Genomic DNA, 27,769 nt, shown 5'->3' with positions numbered 1-27,769 from the left:
CCCAGAGACTACCGCGCAGTAGCCCAGAGACTACCGCGCAGTAGCCCAGAGACTACCATGCAGTAGCCCAGAGACTACCATGCAGTAGCCCAGAGACTACCATGCAGCTCCCGGGACTACCATGCAGTAGCCCAGAGACTACCATGCAGTAGCCCAGAGACTACCATGCAGTAGCCCAGAGACTACCATGCAGTAGCCCAGAGACTACCATGCAGTAATATCATCCCACAGAGAGAAGCACGAGATTGAACTTCACTTTCTAGAGCAGTGGTCACTAACCGGTCGATCTCCAAGTCGATCGGCAAAGGGGGGTAATGGGAATAATAATAATGCATTTTATTTTGTAAAGTGGTTTCTTGCATTAAACACAACAATATTTTCAGTCACCTCCTTGTCTGAAGGACAAGTAGATAAACAGGTTAATGTCAAGCCCTGCCTGTTTTTTTTCCCAAAAGTCTCATGGAATGTAGGCCTACATTGAACACCACACATTAGCTGCTACTGTAGGCTGACTGATAGAACAGCTATTTCCATGTTAAAATGTTATGGGATGCATTTTTCTCCATTGTATTTTATGGTAGGCCACTCTGGTAGGCCTACATTATCAGGCATTATGATCAAATAGCCACAGTAGCCTACTTGACCACTGTTAAAACTGTAACTTAAAGCGGGTACAGCCTCAGTGTTCACAGTAAATACTCGCTGGAAGTTGCACAGAATTTTCACAATGTTCAAGTTTGAACTCAGCAGACCTGAAATTTCTCAGTGCCTAATGTTTTTGGAGGGAACATTGGTGTGGACTCTTTTTTGCTTATGAGATCAGGGGCTTTTCTGGATAAAAAATTTTTTTAGAGGCACCCATCTTGGCGACGTAGAGAAATGTTTGCATTTTTAAGCCAATTTCCTGCAATTTTACACTTTTCTCCATAAAGCTGAGACAGGTTTTTGCAGTTTTAAAGCTAATTTCCTGCAATTCTAGGCATTTTACCATGTTTAATGCTGTGTTCTTTTGCTCAAACATAAAAACTAAATCTATACTGCTAAATTCATTGTTTTTGTAATTTTCTATCCTCCCCCACTGTCTAGCTTTTATTTAGGTGATTGTTAGTTCTCAAAGATTATATTATTTACAAATATATTTTAGTCGTTTACACTGAAATGTTTTTCCCAGCCCAAGGATTTCAATGGCAGAAAAATCACTGGAGATGAATAGTCCACTGAGCTAAAAGCCTGTGTGTGTTTGTCTCTCTTTTTCTCTCTTTCTTTCTTTCTTTCTTTCTTTCTTTCTTTCTTTCTTTCTTTCTTTCTTTCTTTCTTTCTTTCTTTCTTTCTTTCTTTCTTTCTTTCTTTCTTTCTTTCTTTCTTTCTTTCTTTCTTTCTTTCTTTCTTTCTCTCTCATATCCAGAATGCGGTGGAGGTGACGGGGACCTTCAAGCAGATGAAGGTGAGGTTGGTGGAGGAAGGTTTTGACCCGGCCTGCATCCCAGACCCTCTGTACATCCTCCAGGAGAGAAAGCAGAGCTACACACCAATGTCTGGCCAGGTCTATAGCTCCATAGTGTCCGGCAACATCAAGCTGTGAACACATCTGAGCTTCAACTACTCTTGGGTCCTGTTCATTAGGGCATAAAATGGAAAACGTTTCAAAAAACGTTTCGCAACGGAAAACAAAAATGAGCATTACTTAGTCCCTACCTGTTTTAGTCCACGCCAGCCCAGGACCTCCACATCCGGCTTCTTCACCTGCGGGATCGTCTGAGACCAGCCACCCGGACAGCTGATGAAACTGAGGAGTATTTATCTCTGTAATAAAACCCTTTTGTGGGGAAAAACTAATTCTGATGGGCCTGGCTCCACAGTGGGTGGGCCTATGCCCTCCCAGGCCCACCCGTGGCTGCGCCCCTGCCCAGTCATGTGAAATCCATAGATTAGGGCCTAATTAATTTATTTCAATTGACTGATTTCCTTATAAGAACTGTAACTCAGTAAAATCGTTGAAATTGTTGCATGTTGCGTTTATATTTTTGTTCAGTATACTAGTGACCTTTTGGGGAAACTGCCACTCTTCGCCCCAGCGACTGTCATTCTTTTTGTTTTGTTGTTGAAACAGAGGAGAGGCATATCCGTCAGCGTGGTAAAACATTTTCTATAAAAACGATTCACCAAAACAACCTATTTTTAAAAATGTCTGAAGCACAGTATCAATCAATCAATCAATTAAATGTATTTATAAAGCCCTTTTTTCATCAGCAGATGTCACAAAGTGCTATACAGAAACCCAGCCTAAAACCACACACAGCAAGCAATGCAGATGTAGAAGCACGGTGGCTAGGAAAAACTCCCTAGAAAGGCAGAAACCTAGAGAGGAACCAGGCTCTGAGGGGTGGCCAGTCCCGGGTGGAGATTATAACACTACATGGCCATTAAGACCAGATTTTTCTCCAAGATGTTCAAACGTTCATAGATGACCAGCAGGGTCAAATAATAATCACAGTGGTTGTAGAGGTTGCAACAGGTCAGTACATCAGGTGTAAATGTCACTTGGCTTTTCATAGCCGGGCATTTAGAGGTTGAAATAGCAGGTGCGGAAGAGAGAGAGAGTTGAAAACAGCAGGTCTGGGACAAGGTAGCACGTCCGGTGAACAGGTCAGGGTTCCATAGCCGCAGGCAGAAGAGTGGAAACTGGAGCAGCAGCATGACCAGGTGGACTGGGGACAGCAAGGAGTCATCAGGCCAGGTAGTCCTGAGGCATGGTCCTAGGGCTCAGGTCCTCCGGGAGGGGAGGGAGAGAGAATTAGAGGGAGCATACTTAATTAGAGGGAGCACACTGGATAAGACAGGAGAATAACACCAGATATAACAGACTGACCCTAGCCTCCCGGCACATAGACTATTGCAGCATAGATACTATAGGCTGAGACGGGGGGGTCGGGAGACACTGTGGCCTCGTCTGACGATACCCCCGGACAGGGCCAACCAGGCAGGACATAACCCCACCCACTTTGCTAAAGCACAGCCCGCACACCACCAGAGGGATATCAACAGACCACCAACCTACAAGGCTGAGTATAGCCCACGAAGACCTCCTCCACTGCACGAGCCCGAGGGGGCGACAAATCGGACAGGAAGATCACATCAGTGACTCAACCCACTTAAGTAACGCACCCCTCCTAGGGACGGCATGGAAGAGCACCAGTAAGCCAGTGACTCAGACCCGTAATAGGGTCAGAGGCAGAGAATCCCAGTGGAGAGACGGGAACCGGCCAGGCAGAGACAGGAAGGGCGGTTTGTCGCTCCAGTGCCTTTCCGTTCACCTTCGCACCTCTGGGCCAGACTACACTCAATCATAGGACCTACTGAAGAGATGAGTCTTCAGTAAAGACTTAAAGGTCGAGACCGAGTCTGCGTCTCTCACATGGACAGGCAGACCATTCCATAAAAATTGAGCTCTATAGGAGAAAGCCCTGCCTCCAGATGTTTGCTTAGAAATTCTAGGCACAATAAGGAGGCCTGCGTCTTGTGACCGTAGCGTACGTGAAGGTATGTACGGCAGGACCAAATCGGAGAGATAGGTAGGAGCAAGCCCATGTAATGCTTTGTAGGTTAGCAGTAAAACCTTGAAATCAGCCCTAGCCTTAACAGGAAGCCAGTGTTGAGAGGCTAGCATTGGAGTAATATGATCCAATTGTTTGGTCAAGATTCTAGCAGCCGTGTTTAGCTCTAACTGAAGTTTATTTAGTGCTCATTATTTAGTGCTCATTATTGCGAGAACTGAATTTCCTGTCCAGCATGTTTTAGTCAATAATAACTGTTATCTGGTATCCAGACAGTTCAAATGGCACCCTATTCCCTATATAGTGAACAACTTTTGACTAGAACCCTGTGAATCTTGGTGAAAAGGAGTACACTATTATATAGGGAATAGGGTGCCATTTGGGGGAAAGCAACCTCTGCAGTCCCCGAACGGATGGCCTCATTCCTTGGGGATGCAATTTCTGAGGCTGGTAACTCTAATGAACTCTAACTCTGGGTCTTCCATTCCTGTGGCGGTCCTCTTGAGAGCCAGTTTCATCATAGCGCTTGATTGTTTTTGCGACTGCACCTGAAGAAACTTTCAAAGTTCTTGAAATGTTCAGTATTGACTGACCTTCATGTCTTAAAGTAATGATGGACTGTCGTTTCTCTTTGCTTATTTGAGCTGTTTTTGCCATAATATGGACTTGGTCTTTTACCAAATAGGGTTATATTCTGTATACCGCCCCTACCTTGTCACAACACAACTGATTGGCTCAAACGCATTAAGAAGGAAATAAATTCCACAAATTAACTTTTAAGAAGGCACACCTGTTAATTGAAATGCATTCCAGGTGACTACCTCATGAAGCTGGTTGAGAGAATGCCAAGAGTCTGCAAAGCTGTCATCAAGGCAAAGGGTGGCTATTTGAAGAATCTCAAATATAAAATATATTTTGATTTATTTAACACTTTTTTGGTTACTACATGATTCCATATAGTGGCTGTGTACAACCCGCAAATTCATATCTGGGCCTGGAAGCCAGTTCCACTGCTTTTTTCTCCATTCTTCTTATCCGGGACAAAATTACACCTGGGCCACCAGGTGGGTGCAATCAATGATCAGGTGGAACAGAAAACCAGCAGTAGTCTGGACCTGGTGTATGGTAGAAGACATGGGTCAACAATGAAACCCTTTTACAGAAACAGGAAATAAAAGAATGAAAACTGATATGTTGCTTGATGTATTTAGCAGGCCATGGTCTAATGTAAAACCCACAGCCATAACACAAGAGACAGTGATTGAACAGTGTTGCTGAGATTTATTACAATGTAATAAAAACGTAAGTTGGCTCCTTCTGACACTCAAACATGACAGGCATGTAGCCTGCCTATGCTGTAACAACCCTGCCACAACCCTGCAACCCTAAAATAATAAAATGTCTACTCTCAAACAAGGAGGAATTATATTGATCTATGGATAGAGGTCAGCAGGGGTGAACTGGGACCAGAAATCGGCTCTGGCATTTCTAACACACGGCCCATTTTTCCTCGAGTCCCCCTATTATTAGCCAGGTCATTTTCATTTTGCACCCCGAAATAAACGTTTGACTGGCCCAATAGGCAAAAAAATGCCAGATGGCCAGTCCGCCCCTGGAGGTCTGTCTGTAATATGTCACTGCCATGGTAATGATTAGAATAATATAATAGCCTACTACCTCTTTACTTTAGCTTCCTCGCAAAGCCATTGGGTGTTGGGGATACAAAGGTCGTGGAGAGTTAGAGAGTTCCGGACTGGAGATGTTGCAATAATCTGTTGCTTTCCTAAAAAGCACTGGAGGTCAATTCCCCTCGAGCTGTCTGTCTGTAATATCTTACTACCATGGTAATGAGTAGAATAATAGAATGGCCTACTACCTCTTTACTTTAGCTTCCTCGCAATGCCATTGGCTGTTTGGGATCTCACGCCTACCTGCGTGCAAAGGTCGTGAAGAGTTGCGGACTGGAGATGTTGCAATAATCTGTTACTTGCCTGAAAAGCACGGCCAAGAAGAAGAAACCTTTTATTGACATTCACAAAGAAGTAGACGTTAACTTTCAATATGTACATGATATTATATACCATACTGGCAGGATTGGCTATACTGCCGCTCTTCCTTTTTCTCCGAAATCCTTACCTTATGCAGGACCTGCGCTACACAGTGACGTGCGTCGTACTCGGGTTCCGAACGGACAGAATCAAGAGGAGCAAACCGTTCTACAGCATGCTGGACTGTTTTCTCGATAAGGTCAAAAAACACCCCAACAAACCGTTTATTGTATTCGAGAATAGTTCGTATACGTACCGGGATGTTGACAAGCAGAGCAACAAGTTCGCCCGGGCGCTCTCACAGCACGCAAGCGTGAAGGAAGGGGACACTGTCGCACTCTTCATGGGCAACGAGCCCATGTACGTGTTTATCTGGCTGGCCCTGGCTAAACTTGGATGTACAGCCGCGCTGCTCAACTACAACATCAGGTCCAAGTCCTTATTGCACTGTTTCACCTGCTGCGGAGCCAACGTGCTCCTGGCTGCTTCAGGTAAACCCACTTACCTTGGTGTTGCTGTTTACAATAATATTATTGATACATCTATTTTGAATAATACTTCATATATCTATAATAACTATAGTGTAGAGAACCATGGTGTCTAGACCTCTAGTGGGAGGCAGTGCTAGTAGTGCACTGGCCAGAATGAATAGGATTATCATGCTGTCTCTGTCTCTCTCTCTCTCTTTCTCTCTCTGTCTCTCTCTCTCTCTCTCTCTCTCTCTCTCTCTCTCTCTGTCTCTCTCTTTCTCTGTCTCTCTCTGTCTCTCTCTCTCTCTCTCTCTCTCTCTCTCTCTCTCTCTCTCTCTCAATTCAATTCAATTCAATTCAATTCAATTTAAGGGCTTTATTGGCATGGGAAACGTATGTTAACATTGCCAAAGCAAGTGAAGTAGATAGTAAACAAAAGTGAAATAAACAATCAATATTAACAGTAAACATTACACTCAGAAGTTCCAAAAGAATAAAGACATTTCAAATGTCATATTATGTATATATACAGTGTTGTAACAATGTGCAAATAGTTAAAGTACAAATGGGAAAATAAATAAACATAAATATGGGTTGTATTTACAATGGTGTTTGTTCTTCACTGGTTGCCCTTTTCTTGTGGCAACAGGTCACAAATATTGCTGCTGTGATGGCACACTGTGGTATTTCACCCAATAGATATGGGAGTTGATAAAAATGGGGTTTGTTTTCGAATTCTTTGTGGATCTGTGTAATCTGAGGGAAATATGTGTCTCTAATATGGTCATACATTTGGCAGGAGGTTAGGAAGTGCAGCTCAGTTTCCACCTCATTTTGTGGGCAGTGTGCACATAGCCTGTCTTCTCTTGAGAGCCAGGTCTGCCTACGGTGGCCTTTCTCAATAGCAAGGCTATGCTCACTGAGTCTGTACATAGTCAAAGCTTTCCTTAAGTTTGGGTCAGTCACAGTGGTCAGGTATTCTGCCAGTGTGTACTCTCTGTTTAGGGCTAAATAGCATTCTAGTTTGCACAGTTTTTTTGTTAATTCTTTCCAATGTGTAATTATCTTTTTGTTTTCTCCTGATTTGGTTGGGTCTAATTGTGTTGTTGTCCTGGGGGTCTGTTTGTGTTTGTGAACAGAGCCCCAGGACCAGCTTACTTAGGGGAATCTTCTCCAAGTTCATATCTCTAGGTGATGGCTTTGTTATGGAAGGTTTGGGAATTGCTTCCTTTTAGGTGGTTGTAGAATTTAACGTCTCTTTTCTGGATTTTGATCATTAGCGGGTATCGGCCTAATTCTGCTCTGCATGCATTATTTGGTGTTTTACGTTGTACACAGAGGATATTTTTGCAGAATTCTGCATGCAGAGTCTCAATTTGGTGTTTGTCCCATTTTGTGAATTCTTGTTTGGTGAGCGGATCCCAGACCTCACAACCAGAAAGGGCAATGGGTTCTATAACTGATTCAAGTAGTTTTAGCCAGATCCTAATTGGTATGTTGAATTTTATGTTCCTTTTGAAGGTATAGAAGGCCCTTCTTGCCTTGTCTCTCAGATCGTTTTGTGGAAGTTACCTTTAGCGCTGGTGTTTAGTCCGAGGTATGTATAATTTTCTGTGTGCTCTAAGGCAACGGTGTCTAGATGGAATTTGCATTTGTGGTTCTGGCAGAATTTGTGCAGAAGATCTAGGTGCTGCTGTAGGCCCTCCTTGGTTGGGGACAGAAGCACCAGATCATCAGTAGACATTTGACTTCAGATTCTAGTAGGGTGAGGCCGGGTGCTGCAGACTGTTCTAGTGCCCTCGCCAATTCGTTGATATACAGCTCTGGAAAAAATTAAGAGACCACTGCAAATCTTTCTTAAATCAGCATCTCTACATGTATGACAGCCATTCCATTCCAGTGTCTGTTGATTTCCAACACAGGCACACCTCATTCTACTGAATTAGGTACTGATTAGGTGATCACATGAACCAAATCTTATTTAACGAGGAAAAGTATAAAATCCACTGCTGTGGTCATCACTATCCTCTTGCAATAGGACCAGCTGGATGGCAAAAACAGTGCTAATAGTACCTCAAAAGTAATATGAATCAAAAAATAACTATTGACCATGCCAAAAGAGTTGAAAAGGAAAGTTTTGACTGAGGAAAGAAGGGTTTAATTCTGGCTTTACTGGCAGAGGGATACAGTGAGCGTCAGGTTGCTTCCATCCTTAAAATTTCAAAGATGGCGGTTCATAAGAACAAGGTCAAGCAGCAGACATTGGGGACAACAAAGCTACAGACCGGCAGAGGGCGAAAACGACTCTCTACTGACCGGGATGACCGCCAACTCATTCTGAATGTCACTCAACAACCGTAGGATGACATCAAGTGGCCTACAAAAAGAATGGCAAACGGCAGCTGGGGTGAAGTGCACGGCGAGGAAGGTTCGAAACAAGCTCCTAGGGGCAGGGCTGAAGTCGTGCAAAAGCTAGAAAAAAGCCCTTCATCAATGAGAAGCAAAGAAGAGCCAGGCTTAGGTTTGCAAAAGACCATTAGGATTGGGCCGTAGAGGACTGGAGTAAGGTAATCTTCTCTGATGAGTCCAATTTTCAGCTTTGCCCAACACCTGGTCGTCTAATGGTTTGACAGAGACCTGGAGAGGCCTACAAGCCACAGCGTCTCAAACCCACTGTGAAATTTGGTGGAGGATCGGTGATGATCTGGGGAATCGGGCAGATTTGTCTTTGTGAAGGACGCATGAATCAAGCCATGTACAAGGTTGTCCTGGAAGAAAACTTGCTTCCCTTTGCTCTGACATTGTTCCCCAACTCGGAGGATTGGTTTTTCCAGCAGGACAATGCGCCATGCCACACAGCCAGGTCAATCAAGGTGTGGATGGAGGACCACCAGATCAAGACCCTGTCATGGCCAGCCCAATCTCCAGACCTGAACCCCATTGAAAACTTCTGGAATGTGATCAAGAGGAAGATGGATGGTCACAAGCCATCAAACAAACCCGAGCTGCTTGAATTTTTGCGCCAGGAGTGGCATAAAGTCACCCAACATCAATGTGAAAGACTGGTGGAGAGCATGCCAAGACGCATGAAAGCTGTGATTGAAAATCAGGGTTATTCCACCAAATATTGATTTCTGAACTCTTCCTTAGTTAAAACATTAGTATTGTGTTGTTTAAAAATGAACATGAACTTATTTTCTTTGCATTATTTGAGGTCTGACAACACTGCATCTTTTTTGTTATTTTGACCAGTTGTCATTTTCTGCAAATAAATGCTCTAAATGACAATATTTTTATTTGGCATTTAGGAGAAATGTTGTCAGTAGTTTATAGAATAAAACAAAATGTTAATTTCACCCAAACACATACAGTGAGGGAAAAAAGTATTTGATCGCCTGCTGATTTTGTACGTTTGCCCACTGACAAAGACATGATCAGTCTATAATTTTAATGGTAGGTTTATTTGAACAGTGAGAGACAGAATAACAACAAAAAAATCCAGAAAAACGCATATCAAAAATGTTATAAATGTATTTGCATTTTAATGAGGGAAATAAGTATTTGACCCCTCTGCAAAACATGACTTAGTACTTGGTGGCAAAACCCTTGTTGGCAATCACAGAGGTCAGATGTTTCTTGTAGTTGGCCACCTGGTTTGCACACATCTCAGGAAGGATTTTGTCCCACTCCTCTTTGCAGATCTTCTCCAAGTCATTAAGGTTTCGAGGCTGACGTTTGGCAACTCGAACCTTCAGCTCCCTCCACAGATTTTCTATGGGATTAAGGTCTGGAGACTGGCTAGGCCACCCAGGACCTTAATGTGCTTCTTCTTGAGCCACTCCTTTGTTGCCTTGGCCGTGTGTTTTGGGTCATTGTCATGCTGGAATACCCATCCACGACCCATTTTCAATGCCCTGGCTGAGGGAAGGAGGTTCTCACCCAAGATTTGACGGTACATGGCCCTGTCCATCGTCCCTTTAATGCGGTGAAGTTGTCCTGTCCCCTTAGCAGAAAAACACCCCCAAAGCATAATGTTTCCACCTCCATGTTTGACGGTGGGGATGGTGTTCTTGGGGTCATAGGCAGCATTCCTCCTCCTCCAAACACGGCGAGTTGAGTTGATGCCAAAGTGCTCGATTTTGGTCTCATCTGACCACAACACTTTCACCCAGTTCTCCTCTGAATCATTCAGATGTTCATTGGCAAACTTCAGATGGGCCTGTATATGTGCTTTCTTGAGCAGGGGGACCTTGCGGGCGCTGCAGGATTTCAGTCCTTCATGGCGTAGTGTGTTACCAATTGTTTTCTTGGTGACTATGGTCCCAGCTGCCTTGAGATCATTGACAAGTTCCTCCCGTGTAGTTCTGTGCTGATTCCTCACCATTCTCATGATCATTGCAACTCCACGAGGTGAGATCTTGCATGGAGCCTCAGGCCGAGGGAGATTGATAGTTGACAGTTCTTTTGTGTTTCTTCCATTTGCGAATAATCGCACCAACTGTTGTCACCTTCTCAACAAGCTGCTTGGCGATGGTCTTGTAGCCCATTCCAGCCTTGTGTAGGTCTACAATCTTGTCCCTGACATCCTTGGAGAGCTCTTTGGTTTTGGCCATGGTGGAGAGTTTGGAATCTGATTGATTGATTGCTTCTGTGGACAGGTGTCTTTTCTACAGGTATCAAGCTGAGATTAGGAGCACTCCCTTTAAGAGTGTGCTCCTAATCTCAGCTCGTTACCTGTATAAAAGACACCTGGGAGCCAGAAATCTTTCTGATTGAGAGAGGGTCATACTTATTTCCCTCATTAAAATGCAAATCAATTTATAACATTTTTGACATGCGTTTTTCTGGATTTTTGTTGTTATTCTATCTCTCACTGTTCAAATAAACCTACCATTAAAATTATAGACTGATCATGTCTTTGTCAGTGGGCAAAGCGTACAAAATCAGCAGGGGATCAAATACTTTTTTCCCTCACTGTACCTATAAATAGTAAAACCAGAGAAACTTATATTTTAGCAGTGGTCTCTTAATTTTTTCCAGAGCTGTATATGTTGAAGAGGGTGGAGCTTAAACTGCATCCCTGTCTCACCCCACGGCCCTGTGGAAAGAAGTGTGTGTGTTTTATGCCAATTTCTACCGCACACTTGTTGTTTGTGTACATGGATTTTATAATGTTGTATGTTTTTCCCCCAACACCACTTTCCATCAATTTGTATAGCAGACCGTCATGCCAAATTGAGTCAAAAGCTTTTTTGAAATCAACAAAGCATGAGAAGACTTTGCCTTTGTTTTGGTTTGTATGTTTGTCAATTAGGGTGTGCAGGGTGAATACGTGGTCTGTCGTACGGTAATTTGGTAAAAAAGACAATTTGACATTTGCTCAGTAAATTGTTTTCACTGAGGAAATGTACGCTCTCCCTCTGTCTCTCTCGCTGTCACCCTCTTTCCCTGACCCTCCCTCTCTTACCCTCTCTATGCCCACCCACCCCCTCCTCTCTCCCTACCCCCAGAGTTGCGTGGAGAGGTAGATGAGGTGCTCCCACCCTGAGGGAGCAGAGTGTAAGTGTGTTCGTGCTGGGTCAGGGTGTGGAGGAGGCAGAGTGTGTGATGGAGGGCATGAAGACTCTGAGCAGCAGCAGGATACAGCAGGCCTCAGATCAACCTCTGGACCCACAGCTCAGGTCAAAGGTCACCTTAAAGAGCCCCGCCCTCTACATCTATACCTCGGGAACTACAGGTAAGCTGAGCCAAACCAAGATGCACTGGACTGGCCTGGTTATGCATCCACCATTGTTGCTGGAACCGTGCTAGAAAGAACAATTTGAAAATAAAATGTCCAGACCAATACGGTATTGCTCTGGTCAGCCCTGTAGTGTGAATTAGACAGAAGACTACTGATGTTTATGCCAGACAGGTAAATTATCTTAGATAGCACGACTCTGATTGGTCAAAGAATAAGATACCATTTTAGATTCACATCAGCCCTGATCCTCTGTTTCCTGCCCTTCCTGGTGTCTCGTCCTCAGGTCTGCCGAAGGCTGCAGTGATCACCCATGAGAGGCTGTCCATGGCCTCCTCTCTGCAGTTCATCTCAGGTGTGGCCTCTGATGACGTCATCTACATCTACCTGCCCCTCTACCACACCGCCGGCTTCATGATGGGCCTGACTGGAGCCATAGAGAGAGGTACTGTACTGTACTGTACGGCACAGTTGGTAAGAGTGTTGTTCTGGCAGCGGCCAGGTCGTGTGTTCAATTCCTGCGTGGATAACATTAACCTGATAGTAGTGCAGTATATGGGATAAAGAGATAAAGAGGTGTGAAGAACTGCTTCAGAACTGGTTCAGAACTGGTTCAGAACTGCTTCAGAACTTCTTCAGAACTGGTTCAGAACTGGTTCAGAACTGCTTCAGAACTTCTTCAGAACTGGTTCAGAACTGGTTAAGAACTGGTTCAGAACTGCTTCAGAACTGGTTCAGAACTAGTTAAGAACTGGTTCAGAACTTCTTCAGAACTGCTTCAGAACTGGTTCCATTTAATCTCTAGCAATTACAATAACTACATTCAAATGGAGAGAAAGAAAGTAATAATTTTGATTCTATATAAAAATTCCTCTGCAAGCCCCCTGACTTTGTACTGATGATGAAGATAAAAATACAAATGTATCTGAATATTATTACACGTTACATATTATTACATATTATTACATATTATTACACGTTACATATTATTACATATTAATATATGTTACATATTATTACATATTACATACTATTACACGTTATATATTATTACACATTACATATTATTACATATTATTACACGTTACATATTATTACACGTTACATATTATTACACGTTACATATTATTACACGTTACAAATTATTACACGTTACATATTATTACACGTTACATATTATTACATATTATTACACGTTACATATTACACGTTACATATTATTACACGTTACATATTATTACACGTTACAAATTATTACACGTTACATATTATTACACGTTACATATTATTACACGTTACATATTATTACACATGACATATTATTACACATTACATATTATACATATTATTACCGTTACATATTACACGTTACATATTATTACGTTACATATTATTACACGTTACAAATTATTACATGTTACATATTATTACATGTTACATATTATTACACATTACATATTATATACATATTATTACACGTTACATATTATTACACGTTACATATTATTACACGTTACATATTATTACACGTTACATATTATTACACGTTACATATTATTACATGTTACATTATTACATATTAATACACGTTACATATTATTACATGTTACATATTATTACACATTACATATTATATACATATTATTACACGTTACATATTATTACCGTTACATATTATTACACGTTACATATTATTACACGTTACATATTATTACATATTATTACACGTTACATATTATTACACGTTACATATTATTACATGTTACATATTATTACACATTACATATTATATACATATTATTACACGTTACATATTATTACACGTTACATATTATTACCGTTACATATTATTACATCGTTACATATTATTACACGTTACATATTATATACATATTATTACACGTTACATATTATTACACATTACATATTATTACACGTTACATATTATTACACATTACATATTATTACACGTTACATATTATTACACGTTACATATTATTACACATTACATATTATTACACATTACATATTATTACACGTTACATATTATTACACATTACATATTATATACATATTATTACACGTTACATATTATTACACGTTACATATTATTACACGTTACATATTATTACACGTTACATATTATATACATATTATTACACGTTACATATTATTACACATTACATATTATTACACGTTACATATTATTACACGTTACATATTATTACACGTTACATATTATTACACGTTACATATTATTACACATTACATATTATTACACATTACATATTATTACACGTTACATATTATTACACATTACATATTATATACATATTATTACACGTTACATATTATTACACGTTACATATTATTACACGTTACATATTATTACACGTTACATATTATTACATGTTACATTATTACATATTAATACACGTTACATATTATTACATGTTACATATTATTACACATTAAATATTATATACATATTATTACACGTTACATATTATTACACGTTACATATTATTACACGTTACATATTATTACACGTTACATATTATTACATATTATTACAGTTACATATTATTACATCGTTACATATTATTACATGTTACATATTATTACACATTACATATTATATACATATTATTACACGTTACATATTATTACACGTTACATATTATTACACGTTACATATTATTACACGTTACATATTATATACATATTATTACACGTTACATATTATTACACATTACATATTATTACACGTTACATATTATTACACATTACATATTATTACACGTTACATATTATTACACGTTACATATTATTACACGTTACATATTATTACACGTTACATATTATTACACGTTACATATTATTACATGTTACATATTATTACACGTTACATATTATATACATATTATTACACGTTACATATTATTACACGTTACATATTATTACCGTTACATATTATTACACGTTACATATTATTACACGTTACATATTATTACACGTTACATATTATTACACGTTACATATTATTACATGTTACATATTATTACACATTACATATTATATACATATTATTACAGTTACATATTATTACAGTTACATATTATTACACGTTACATATTATTACACGTTACATATTATTACACGTTACATATTATTACATGTTACATATACATATGTATTACAGTTACATATTATTACCGTTACATATTATTACCGTTACATATTATTACACGTTACATATTAACACGTTACATATTAATACACGTTACATATTATTACACGTTACATATTATTACACGTTACATATTATTACGTTACATATTATTACACGTTACATATTATTACATATTATTACACGTTACATATTATTACATATTATTACACATTACATATTATTACACGTTACATATTATTACACGTTACATATTATTACACGTTACATATTATTACACGTTACATATTATTACACATTACATATTATTACACGTTACATATTATTACATATTAATACACGTTACATATTATTACACGTTACATATTAATACACGTTACATATTATTACACGTTACATATTAATACACGTTACATATTATTACACATTACATATTATTACACATTACATATTATTACACGCTTACATATTATTACACATTACATATTATTACATATTAATACACGTTACATATTATTACATGTTACATATTATTACACATTACATGTTATTACTCGTTACATATTATTACATATTAATACACGTTACATATTATTACACGTTACATATTAATACACGTTACATATTATTACGTTACATATTAATACACGTTACATATTATTACACATTACATATTATTACACGTTACATATTATTACCGTTACATATTATTACGTTACATATTATTACACGTTACATATTATTACATTACATATTATTACCGTTACATATTATTCCGTTACATATTATTACACGTTACATATTAATACACGTTACATATTAATACACGTTACATATTATTACACATTACATATTATTACACGTTACATATTATTACATGTTACATATTATTACATATTATTACACGTTACATATTATTACATATTATTACACGTTACATATTATTACACGTTACATATTATTACACGTTACATATTATTACACATTACATATTATTACACGTTACATATTATTACACGTTACATATTATTACATATTATTACACGTTACATATTATTACATATTATTACACGTTACATATTATTACACGTTACATATTATTACACGTTACATATTATTACACGTTACATATTATTACACGTTACATATTATTACACGTTACATATTAATACACGTTACATATTATTACACGTTACATATTATTACACATTACATATTACGTTACATATTATTACATATTATTACATATTATTACACGTTACATATTATTACATATTATTACACGTTACATATTATTACACGTTACATATTATTACACGTTACATATTATTACACGTTACATATTATTACATATTATTACACGTTACATATTATTACATATTATTACACGTTACATATTATTACACGTTACATATTATTACACGTTACATATTATTACACGTTACATATTATTACATATTATTACACGTTACATATTATTACATATTAATACACGTTACATATTATTACACGTTACTATTATTACACGTTACATATTATATACATATTATTACATGTTACATATTATTACACATTACATATTATTACACGTTACATATTGCAGTAAATGTGCGGTCGTGTATTGTGTTGTGTTGTGTTGTGTCCTCGTGTAAATAGCCAGTTTTTTGTCTTTTGATTCGTATATATTTCTCTATCTCACTTTCCATCCTTTAACTAAATATACTTTCCTGCAACCCGCCTCACCCAATGTGGAACGGATTCTATTATGTCTTTATTTATATCAAGAACCTACGGCTGAAACTAGCCAGCTAGCCAGCTAACTAGCTGCTTGCTATTAGCCACCGTTAGCGGTCTTCACCACTGTCCGTGGCCTGCACTACCTACCAGCCAGCTCTAGCCTGGACAATTATCGGCCAGTCAGCACAGCGTACCTATCGACCCAGAGCATATCGGATTTTCTGCCGGGAATAACTGAATCACTAGACCTTAACACCGGACCATCGCAACTAGCTAGCTGCAACCGAATGGCTGTTGTTGGCTAATTACCACTTCCCAACGTACCAGTTAGCCTTGAGCTAGCCTCGAGCCAGGCCCATCTCCCGGCTATCTACCTCTCTGTCAACCGGACGGGACCTCCTAGTGTCGACACGGAGCCCCGCCGATCCATCACGACTGGTCTGCCGACGTAATCGTCTGATGTGGTTTCAACAGGCTTCCGTTCACGGCGACCACGAAGATCCATCTGCTAGCCCCGGCCCGCTTAGCACGCACGATCAACAGCCGTGCCTCCTGCTCGCCTGTGCTTTAGCAGCCTACGATCTGCTACCGGACTTACTTAGTGCTATTCACTGGACCTTATGATCATTCAGCTACACAGCTAATGCCTGCTGGACTGTTCCTTTACACGGTACCCCATCCTGTTTATCTGTTTAGCCTCCCCATCCTGTTTATCTGTTTAGCCTCAGCCCAAACTTTTGTCGCCATTACCAGTTGTTGTCTTAGCCCTCTCTACAATAACAGCCCTCTCTCCCATGTCAATATGCCTAGCCTATTGCTGTTTGGGTTAGTTCTTATTATACAATTTCACTGTAGAGCCCCAAGTTCAGCTCAACCAGCCTCAGAGAGCTCCTTTGTCCCACCCCCCATACACGCGGAGACCGGCTCAATCGGTACCTCCAGTGATGCTATCTCTTTCATAGTCTCCCAATGCCCACTGTACTCATATCCTTCAATATCCTTGTCTGTACATAATGCCCTGAATCTATTGAACAACGCCCGGAAATCTGCCCCTTTTCTCTGTACCCAACGCACTAGAAGACCAGTTCTTAAAGCCTTTAGCCGTATCCTTATTCTATTCCTCCTCTGTTCCTCTGGTGATGTAGAGGTTAACCCAGGCCCTGTAGCCCCCAGTATCACTCCTACCCCCCAGGCGCTTCACTGCGTTAGCACACTCTGCCAACCCTGATGTTCTAGCCGTGTCTGAATCTTGGCTTAGGAAGGCCACCAAAATTCAGAAATGTCCATTCGAACTACAACATTTTTCCGTCTAGATAGAACTGCCAAAGGGGGCGGAGTTGCAATCTACTGTAGAGAGCCTGCAGAGCTCTATCATACTATCCAGGTCTGTGCCCAAACAGTTTGAGCTTCTACTTCTAAAAATCCACCTTTCCAGAAATAAGTCTCTCACTGTTGCCGCTTGCTACAGACCCCCCTCAGCCCCCAGTTGTGCGCTGGACACCATATGTGAATTGCTTGCCCCCCATCTATCCTCAGAGTTCGTACTGCTTGGTGACCTAAACTGGGATATGCTTAACACCCCGGCCGTCCTACAATCTAAACTAGATGCCCTCAATCTCACACAAATTATCAAGGAACCTACCAGGTACAACCTAAATCCGTAAACATGGGCACCCTCATAGATATCATCCTGACTAATTTACCCTCTAAATACACCTCCGCTGTCTTCAACCAGGATCTCAGCGATCACTGCCTCATTGTCTGCGTCCATAATGGATCCGCGGTCAAACGACCACCCCTCATCACTGTCAAACGCTCCTAAAACACTTCAGCAAGCAGGCCTTTCTAATTGACCTGGCCTGGGTATCCTGGATGGATATTGACCTCATTCCATCAGTAGATGATGCCTGGATGTTCTTCAAAAGTTCTTTCCTCTCCATCTTTAAATAAGCATACCCCATTCAAAAGATTCAGAACTAAGAACAGATATAGCCCCTGGTTCACCCCAGACTTTACCAGCACAAAAACATCCTGTGGCGTACTGCATTAGCATCGAACAGCCCCCGTGATATGCAACTTTTCAGGGAAGTCAGGAACCAATATACACAATCAGTTAGAAAAGCAAAGGCTAGCTTTTTCAAACAGAAATTTGCATCCTGTAGCACTAACTCCAAAAGGTTTTGGGACACTGTAAAGTCCATGGAGAATAAGAGCACCTCCTCCCAGCTACCCACTGCACTGAGGCTAGGAAACACTGTCACCACCGATAAATCTACGATAATCGAGAATTTCAACAAGCATTTTGCTACAGCTGGCCATGCTTTCCATCTGGCTACCACTACCCCGGCCACCAACTCTGCACCCTCCGCTGCAACTTGCCCATGCCCCCACCCGCTTCTCCTTCACCCAAATTCAGATAGCTGATGTCCTGAAAGAGCTGCAAAATCTGGACCCCTACAAATCAGCTGGGCTAGACAATCTGGACCCTTTCTTTCTAAAATTAGCCACCAAAAATGTCGCCACCCCTAGTACTAGCCTGTTCAACCTCTCTTTCGTATCGTCTGAGATCCCCAGAGATTGGAAAGCTGCCGCGGTCATCCCCCCTCTTCAGAAGGGGTGACACTCTAGATCCAAACTGTTACAGACCTATATCCATCCTGCCCTGCCTTTCGAAAGTATTTGAAAGCCAAGTTAACAAACAGATCACCGACCATTTCGAATCCCACCGTACCTTCTCCGCTATACAATCTGGTTTCGAGCTGGTCATGGGTGCACCTCAGCCACGCTCAAGGTCCTAACGATATAATAACCGCGATCGATAAAAAGACAGTACTGTGCAGCCGTCTTCATCGACCTGGCCAAGGCTTTTGACTCTGTCAATCACCGCATTCTTATTGGCAGACTAAATAGCCTTGGTTTCTCAAATGACTGCCTAGCCTGGTTCACCAACTACTTCTCAGATAGAGTTCAATGTGTCAAATCGGAGGGCCTGTTGTCTGGACCTCTGGTAGTCTCTATGGAGGTGCCACAGGGTTCAATTCTCGGGCCGACTCTATTCTCTGTGTATATCAATGATGTCCGCTCTTGCTGCTGGTGACTCTCAGATCCACCTCTCACGAGACGACATCCATTTTGTATACATCTAGCCCTTCATTGGACACTGTGTTAACAAACCTCCAAACAAGCTTCAATGCCATACAACACTCCTTCCGTGGCCTCCAACTGCTCTTAAACGCTAGTAAAACTAAATGCATGCTCTTCAATCGAACGCTGCTTGCACCCACCCGCCCGACTAGAATCACTACTCTCGGCGGGTCTGACTTAGAATATGTGGACAACTACAAATACCTAGGTGTCTGGTTAGACCGTAAACTCTCCTTCCAGACTCACATTAAGCATCTCCAATTCAAAGTTGAATCTAGAATCGGCTTCCTATTTCGCAACAAAGCCTCCTTCACTCATGCTGCTAAACATGCCCTTGTAAAACTGACTATCCTACCGATCCTTGACTTCTGCGATGTCATTCACAAAATAGCTTCAACACTCTACTCAGCAAATTGGATGTAGTCTATCACAGTGCCATCCGTTTTGTCACCAAAGCCCCATATACTACCCACCATTGTGACCTGTACGCTCTCGTTGGCTGGCTCTCACTACATACTCGTCGCCAAACCCACTGGCTCCAGGTCATGTATAAATCACCTCTAGGCAAATCCCTGCCTTATCTTAGATCATCGGTCACCATAGCAACACCCACCCGTAGTCTGCGTTCCAGCAGGTACTATCTCACTGGTCATCCCCAAAGCCAACACCTCCTTTGGCCGCCATTCCTTCCAGTTCTCTGCTGCAAATGACTGGAACAAACCGCAAAAATCTCTGAAGCTGGAGACACTTATCTCCCTCACTAACTTTAAGCATCAGTTGTCAGTGCAGCTTACCGATCACTGCACCTGTACACAGCCATTCTGAAATTAGCCCACCCAACTACCTCATCCCCATATTGTTATTTACATTGTTATTTATTTTGCTCATTTGCACCCCAGTATCTCTATTTGCACATCATCTTCTGCACATCTATCACTCCAGTATTAATACTAAATTGTAATTATTTTGCACTATGGCCTATTTATTGCCTTACCTCCATAATTACTACATTTGCACACACTGTATATAGATTTTCTATTGTGTTATTGACTGTATGTTTTGTTTATTCCATATGTAACTCTGTGTTGTTGTTGTTTTTATCGCACTGCTTTGCTTTATCTTGGCCAGGTCGCAGTTGTAAATGAGAACTTGTTCTCAACTGGCTTACCTGGTTAAATAAAAGTGAAATAAAATAAATAAAAACATATTATTACATATTATTACACGTTACATATTATTACCGTTAAATACTATTACCGTTACATATTAAAACACATTACATATTATTACATATATTACACATTACATCTTATTACCGTTACATATTATTACACGTTACATATTATTACTACGTTACATATTATTACACGTTACATATTATTACACGTTACATATTATTACACGTTACATATTATTACACGTTACATATTATTACACGTTACATATTATTACACGTTACATATTAACACCGTTACATATTATTACACGTTACATATTATTACATATTATTACACGTTACATATTATTACACGTTACATATTATATACATATTATTACACGTTACATATTATTACACGTTACATATTATTACGTTACATATTATTACATATTACATATTATTACATATTATTACACATTACATATTATTACACATTACATATTATTACACGTTACATATTATTACGTCTTACATATTATTACATATTATTACACGTTACATATTATTACGTTACATATTATTACACGTTACATATTATTACAGTTATATTATTACACATTACATATTATTACACATTACATATTATTACTACATATTATTACATTTATTACATATTATTACACTTACATATTATTACACGTTACATATTATTACATATATTACACTTACATCTTATTACACGTTACATATTATTACACGTTACATATTATTACACGTTACATATTATTACACGTTACATTATTACATATTACATATTATTACGTTACATATTATTACCATATTATTACATATTATACGTTACATATTATTACATGTTACATATTAATACACGTTACATATTATTACACGTTACATATTATTACATATATTACACATTACATATTAACCGTTACATATTAATACCGTTACATATTATTACACGTTACATATTATTACATATTAATACACGTTACATATTATTACATATTATTACATATATTACACATTACATATTATTACACGTTACATATTAATACACGTTACATATTATTACACGTTACATATTATTACACGTTACATATTGTTACATATTATTACACGTTACATATTATTACATATTATACGTTACATATTATTTCAGCGCCGTCACGTGTAATAATGTTGTTATGATGTTGACCAGGATTTACTAAGGGTTGTTTAGTGTAATGTCTCTTTACTTCGGGGCGTTGGACGAGAGGTGACTTGGCTCTGAGTGGATTTCTATTGTTCGTATTTCAAACCAAAGTCCCTGTCCGCATCCCAAATGGCACCTATTCCTATATAGTGCACTACATTTGACCAGAGCCTATGGGGAATAGGGTGCCATTTGGGAGCTTGACCAGAGGTGTCTTCTCTATGGGGATCTGGTTAAAAGTAGTGCACTATATAAGGAATAGGGTGCCATTTGGGATACTACCCCCAGAGTTCAAAGCTGTTTATGTCAATAATTTCCTTAGATGATAAAATCAACCAGGAAAACTCCTAGGCCTTAGTGGTGCTGTAGCCTTTAACTAGGGCCCAGAGTTATTCCTTCCTGGTTCAGTCACATGGTCAGGAACAACTCCTGGCCCTAACCAGAACCATTCAGAGGGGACTGTGCGTTAGTTAGGTAATCATTTAGTCAGTCAGTGAGTTAGTTAGTTACGTAATCATTTAGTCAGTCAGTCAGTGAGTTAGTTAGTTACGTAATCATTTAGTCAGTCAGTCAGTGAGTTAGTTAGGTAATCATTTAGTCAGTCAGTCAGTGAGTTAGTTGGTTAGGTAATCATTAGCAGTCAGTCAGTTAGTTAGTTTGTTTGTCCATGAGGTTGTGAGCTCTGTTGAATGTTGGTGCTTTACCTTCTCCTCTCAGGCATCACCATTGTCCTGAGGCGTAAATTCTCTGCCCTCTAATTTCTGGGATGACTGCAGGAAATACAACGTGACAGTGATCCAGTACATAGGAGAGATCATGAGGTACCTCTGTAATGCACCCAAGGTACTGCAACACATGCCTCCTGTTAGTTTGATCATTCAGAGGATTAAAGACCAAATAGAAATGGTCGGATTTAGTATTGTCATTCTATCATTAATGAATGTAAACCAAATACCTGTACATCCCTCTCTCCTCAACCTCTCCCCCTCTCCTCACCTCTCCTCTCTCCTCACTTCTCCTCCCCCTCTCTCCCTCTCCCCCCTCCCTCTCCCTCTCCTCTCCTCTCCTCTCCTCTCCCTCCTCTCCTCTCCTCTCCTCTCCTCTCCTCTCCTCTCCCTCTCCTCTCCTCTCCCTCTCCTCTCCTCTCCTCTCTCTCCTCTCCTCTTCTCCTCTCTCTCTCCTCCTCAGAAAGATAATGACAGGCATCACAAGGTACGTCTGGCCCTGGGTAACGGGCTTAGAGCAGACACCTGGTCAGAGTTCCTGCAGCGCTTTCGGTGACATCCGTGTCTGTAGAATGCTACGGCGCCACCGAGGGAAATGGCGGCTTCATCAACTACATCGGGAAAGTCGGCGCGATCGGCAAAGAGCACTTCCTTCACAAAGTGAGACTACTGTCTTGGACAATAATGGCTGCAGTGTAAATAGTACTTATTCCTATATAGTGCACTACTTTTGACTAGGGCCCATAGGGGCTCTGATTAAATGTAGTGCACTATATAGGAATAGGTGCCATTGAGATGCAAACACTGAGCTTATGAGAAAGACTATTATATTTTCTATTCCTGACAGTCTATGTGAGATGTATTAGGTCGCTGTTCTGTATGGAAACACAAGAAGAAGTAGAACATCTTTTCTGGTGGCACTATGACATCATTGTTATTAGATACCTCGTATACATAGGTGTTACATACTAATTACACTACATACAAACATTACACTACATACAAACATTACACTACATACATACATTATACTACATACATACATTATACTACATACAGTTGAAGTCTGAAGTTTACATACACCTTAGCCAAATACATTTAAACTCGGTTTTTCACAATTCCTGACATTTAATCCTAGTAAAAATTCCCTGTCTTACGTCAGTTAGGATCACCACTTTATTTTAAGAATGTGAAATGTCAGAATAATAGTTTGAGAAACAGGCGCCTTACAGGTCCTCAATTGGCAGCTTCATTAAATAGTACTCACAAAACACCAGTCTCAACGTCAACAGTGAAGAGGCGACTCCGGGATGCTGACCTTCTAGGCAGAGTTGCAAAGAAAAAGCCATATCTCAGACTGCCCATCTTAATCTTTTATTTTTATTGGCCAGTCTGAGATATTTTTATTGGCCAGTCTTTATTTCTCAGAACAAGAATAGACTGACGAGTTTCAGAAGAAAGTTATTTGTTTCTGGCCATTTTGAGCCTGTAATCGAACACACAATTGCTGATGCTCCAGATACTCAACTAGTCTCAAGAAGGCCAGTTTTATTTGCTTCTTTAATCAGCACAACAGTTTTCAGCTGTGCTAACAATAATTGCAAAAGGGTTTTCTAATGATCAATTAGCCTTTTAAAAATGATGAACTTGGATTAGCAAACACAACGTGCCATTGGAACACAGGACTGATGGTTGCTGATAATGGGCCTCTGTACGCCTATGTAGATATTCCATTAAAAATCAGCCGTTTCCAGCTACAACAGCCATTTACAACATTAACAATGTCTACACTGTATTTCTGATCAATTTGATGTTATTTTAATGTACCAAAAAATTGCTTTTCTTTTCGAAAACAAGGACATTTCTAAGTGACCCCAAACTTTTGAACAGTAGTGTACATTACACTACATACATACATTACACTACATACATACACTACCAGTCAAAAGTTTGGACACACCTACTCATTCAAGGGTTGTTCTTTATTTCTACTCTTTTTTTTATATTGTAGAATAATAGTGAAGACATCAAAACTATGAAATAACACATATGGAAACACGTAGTAACCAAAAAGTGTTAAACAAATCAACATATATTTTACAGTCTTGAAGGAGTTCCCACATATGCTGAGCACTTGTTGGCTCCTTTTCCTTCACTCTGCGGTCCGACTCATCCCAAACCATCTCAATTGGGTTGAGGTCGGGAGATTGTGGAGGCCAGGTCATCTGATGCAGCACTCCATCACTCTCCTTGGTAAAATAGCCCTTACACAGCCTGGAGGTGTGTTGGGTCATTGTCCTGTTGAAAAACAAATGATAGTCCCACTAAGCCCAAAGCAGATGGGATGGCGTATCACTGCAGAATGCTGTGGTAGCCATGCGGGGTTAAGTGTGCCTTGAATTCTAAATAAATCACAGACAGTGTCACCAGCAAAGCACCCCCACACCATACCACCTCCTCCTCCATGCTTTTTCGGTGGGAACTACACATGCGGAGATCATCCGTTCACACACCGTGTCTCACAAAGACATGGCTGTTGGAACCAAAATCTCCAATTTGGACTCCAGACCAAAGGACAACTTTCCACCGTCTAATGTCCATTGCTCGTGTTTCTTCGCCCAAGCAAGTCTCTTCTTCTTATTGGTGTCCTTTAGTAGTGTTTTTCTTTGCTGTAATTCACCATGAAGGCCTGATTCACACAGCCTCCTCTGAACAGTTGATGTTGAGATGTGTCTGTTACTTGAACTCTGTGAAGCATTTATTTGGCCTGCAATTTCTGAGGCTGGTAAGTCTAATGAACTTATCCTCTGCAGCAGAGGTAACTCTGGGTCTTCCATTCCTGTGGTGGACCTCATGAGAGCCAGTTTCATCATAGCGCTTGATGGTTTTTTACGATTGCACTTGAAGAAACTTTCAAAGTTCTTGAAATGTTCCGTATTGACTGACCTTCATGTCTTGAAGTAATGATGGACTGTTGTGTCTCTTTGCTTATTTGAGCTGTTCTTGCCATAATATGGACTTGGTCTTTTACCAAATAGGGCAATCTTCTGTATACCCCCTACCTTGTCACAACACAACTGACTGGCTCAAACGCATTAAGAAGGAAATAAATTCCACAAATTAACTTTTAAGATGGCACACCTGTTAAATGAAATGCATTCGAGGTGACTACCTCATGAAGCTGGTTGAGAGAATGCCAAGAGTGTGCAAAGCTGTCATCAAAGGCAAAGTGTGGCGATTTGAAGAAACTCAAATATAAAGAAACTCAAGTGCTCAGCATATGTGGGAACTCCTTCAAGACTGTAAAATATATGTTGATTTGTTTAACACTTTTTGGTTACTACATGATTCCATATGTGTTATTTCATAGTTTTGATGTCTTCGCTATTATTCTCACATTGTAAAAAATAGGTACAAATATAGAAAAACCCTTGAATGAGTAGGTGTTCTAAAATACATACATTACACTATAAATGTAAATTATACTACATACAAACATTACACCACATAGATACTGTGTGTCATTGTTTTCTGATGTTATGTCTGTTGACTGTTTGTTGTTGTCTGTCTGTTTGTTATTGTTTGTCTGTTGTCTGTTTGTTGTTGTCTGTCTGTTTGTTTGTTTATGTGTGCTTGCAGGCAAGCTTCTCATACGCCTCTGATTCAGTATGACACAGAGAGAGAGGAACCTGTCAAAGACTCTAGAGGTTTCTGTATCAAAGTCCCTAAAGGTGAGAACACACACACATATTCACACACACATTTTCACACACACACACAGCACACACGCACACACACACACACACACACACAAATTACTTGTTGTTTTGGTCCTCAGGGAGAAACTGGTCTACTGGTTTCCAGATTAGCGCGTGGCTCCGCTTCAATGGCTATGCTATTCAGCAGCAGACAGACAGAAGAAGCTGACAGATGTGTTTGTTAAGGGAGATCTGTACTTAAACAGTGAGACCTGCTGAGGATCGACCACCAGGGATTTGTTTACTTCATGGACCTATCGGGAGACACCTTCAGGTCAGAATGCTGTTTTAGTTTAGTAGTTGTCAAACAAAATGTTTAATAATGAGCTGGGTTTAATTACTGTGTTGTCCTGTCCCTGTGAATCACCTACCAGTTGAGTTTTGAGCTGGGTTTAATACTATAGATGTAATGTTAATGCCTGTCCTGAATCACCTACAGGTTGAGTTATGAGCTTGGTTTCTCTTGGTTTCTTGCTTCTTTGGAAGTGTTTCAGTCTGCCTCTGCTTCTGCTTGCTCTTTGGGTTCTAGGCCAGGTTACTTACTGAATTAATCTGATATGAGCATTGACGTCCAGGTGGAAAGGGAGAACGTGGCCACCACAGAGGTGACTGAGCACCTGATCATGGTGGAATGTATCGAAGAAGCCAACGTCTACGGTGTCAAGGTTCCAGGTGATTTTGCATTTGAGTAATAGATATGCAAGATATTTGAATAGATATATATTTTTAAATAGCTATATATACAGCTGTGGAAAAATTAAGAGACCACTGCAAAATGATTAGTTTCTCTGGTTTTACTATTTATAGGTATGTGTTTGGGTAAAAATAATATTTTTGTTTTATTCTATAAACTACTGATAACATTTCCCCAAATTCCGAATAAAAATATTTATTTAGAGCATTTATTTTCAGAAATGAGGTAAAATAACAACAAACATGCAGTGTTAAGTCAGACCCGAATAATGCAAAAGAAAATAAGTTCATGTTCATTTTTAAACAACACAATACTAATGCTTTAACTAAGGAAGAGG

At 39.6% G+C, this 27,769-nt stretch overlaps 2 pseudogenes; both read left to right on the top strand.

The window, feature by feature from the left end:
• Positions 1-1,782, top strand: part of LOC123485270 — a 46,539-nt pseudogene extending 44,757 nt beyond the window's left edge.
• Positions 1,783-5,368: 3,586 nt separating this feature from the next.
• On the top strand, positions 5,369-27,430 carry LOC123485272 (annotated as a pseudogene).
• Positions 27,431-27,769: the final 339 nt, after the last annotated feature.

The sequence above is a fragment of the Coregonus clupeaformis genome, unplaced genomic scaffold, assembly GCF_020615455.1.
Source record: "Coregonus clupeaformis isolate EN_2021a unplaced genomic scaffold, ASM2061545v1 scaf0641, whole genome shotgun sequence".
NCBI lineage: Eukaryota > Metazoa > Chordata > Actinopteri > Salmoniformes > Salmonidae > Coregonus > Coregonus clupeaformis.
Note: the sequence above shows the minus strand (reverse complement) of the source record. Positions and strands in the feature narration are given on the sequence as shown.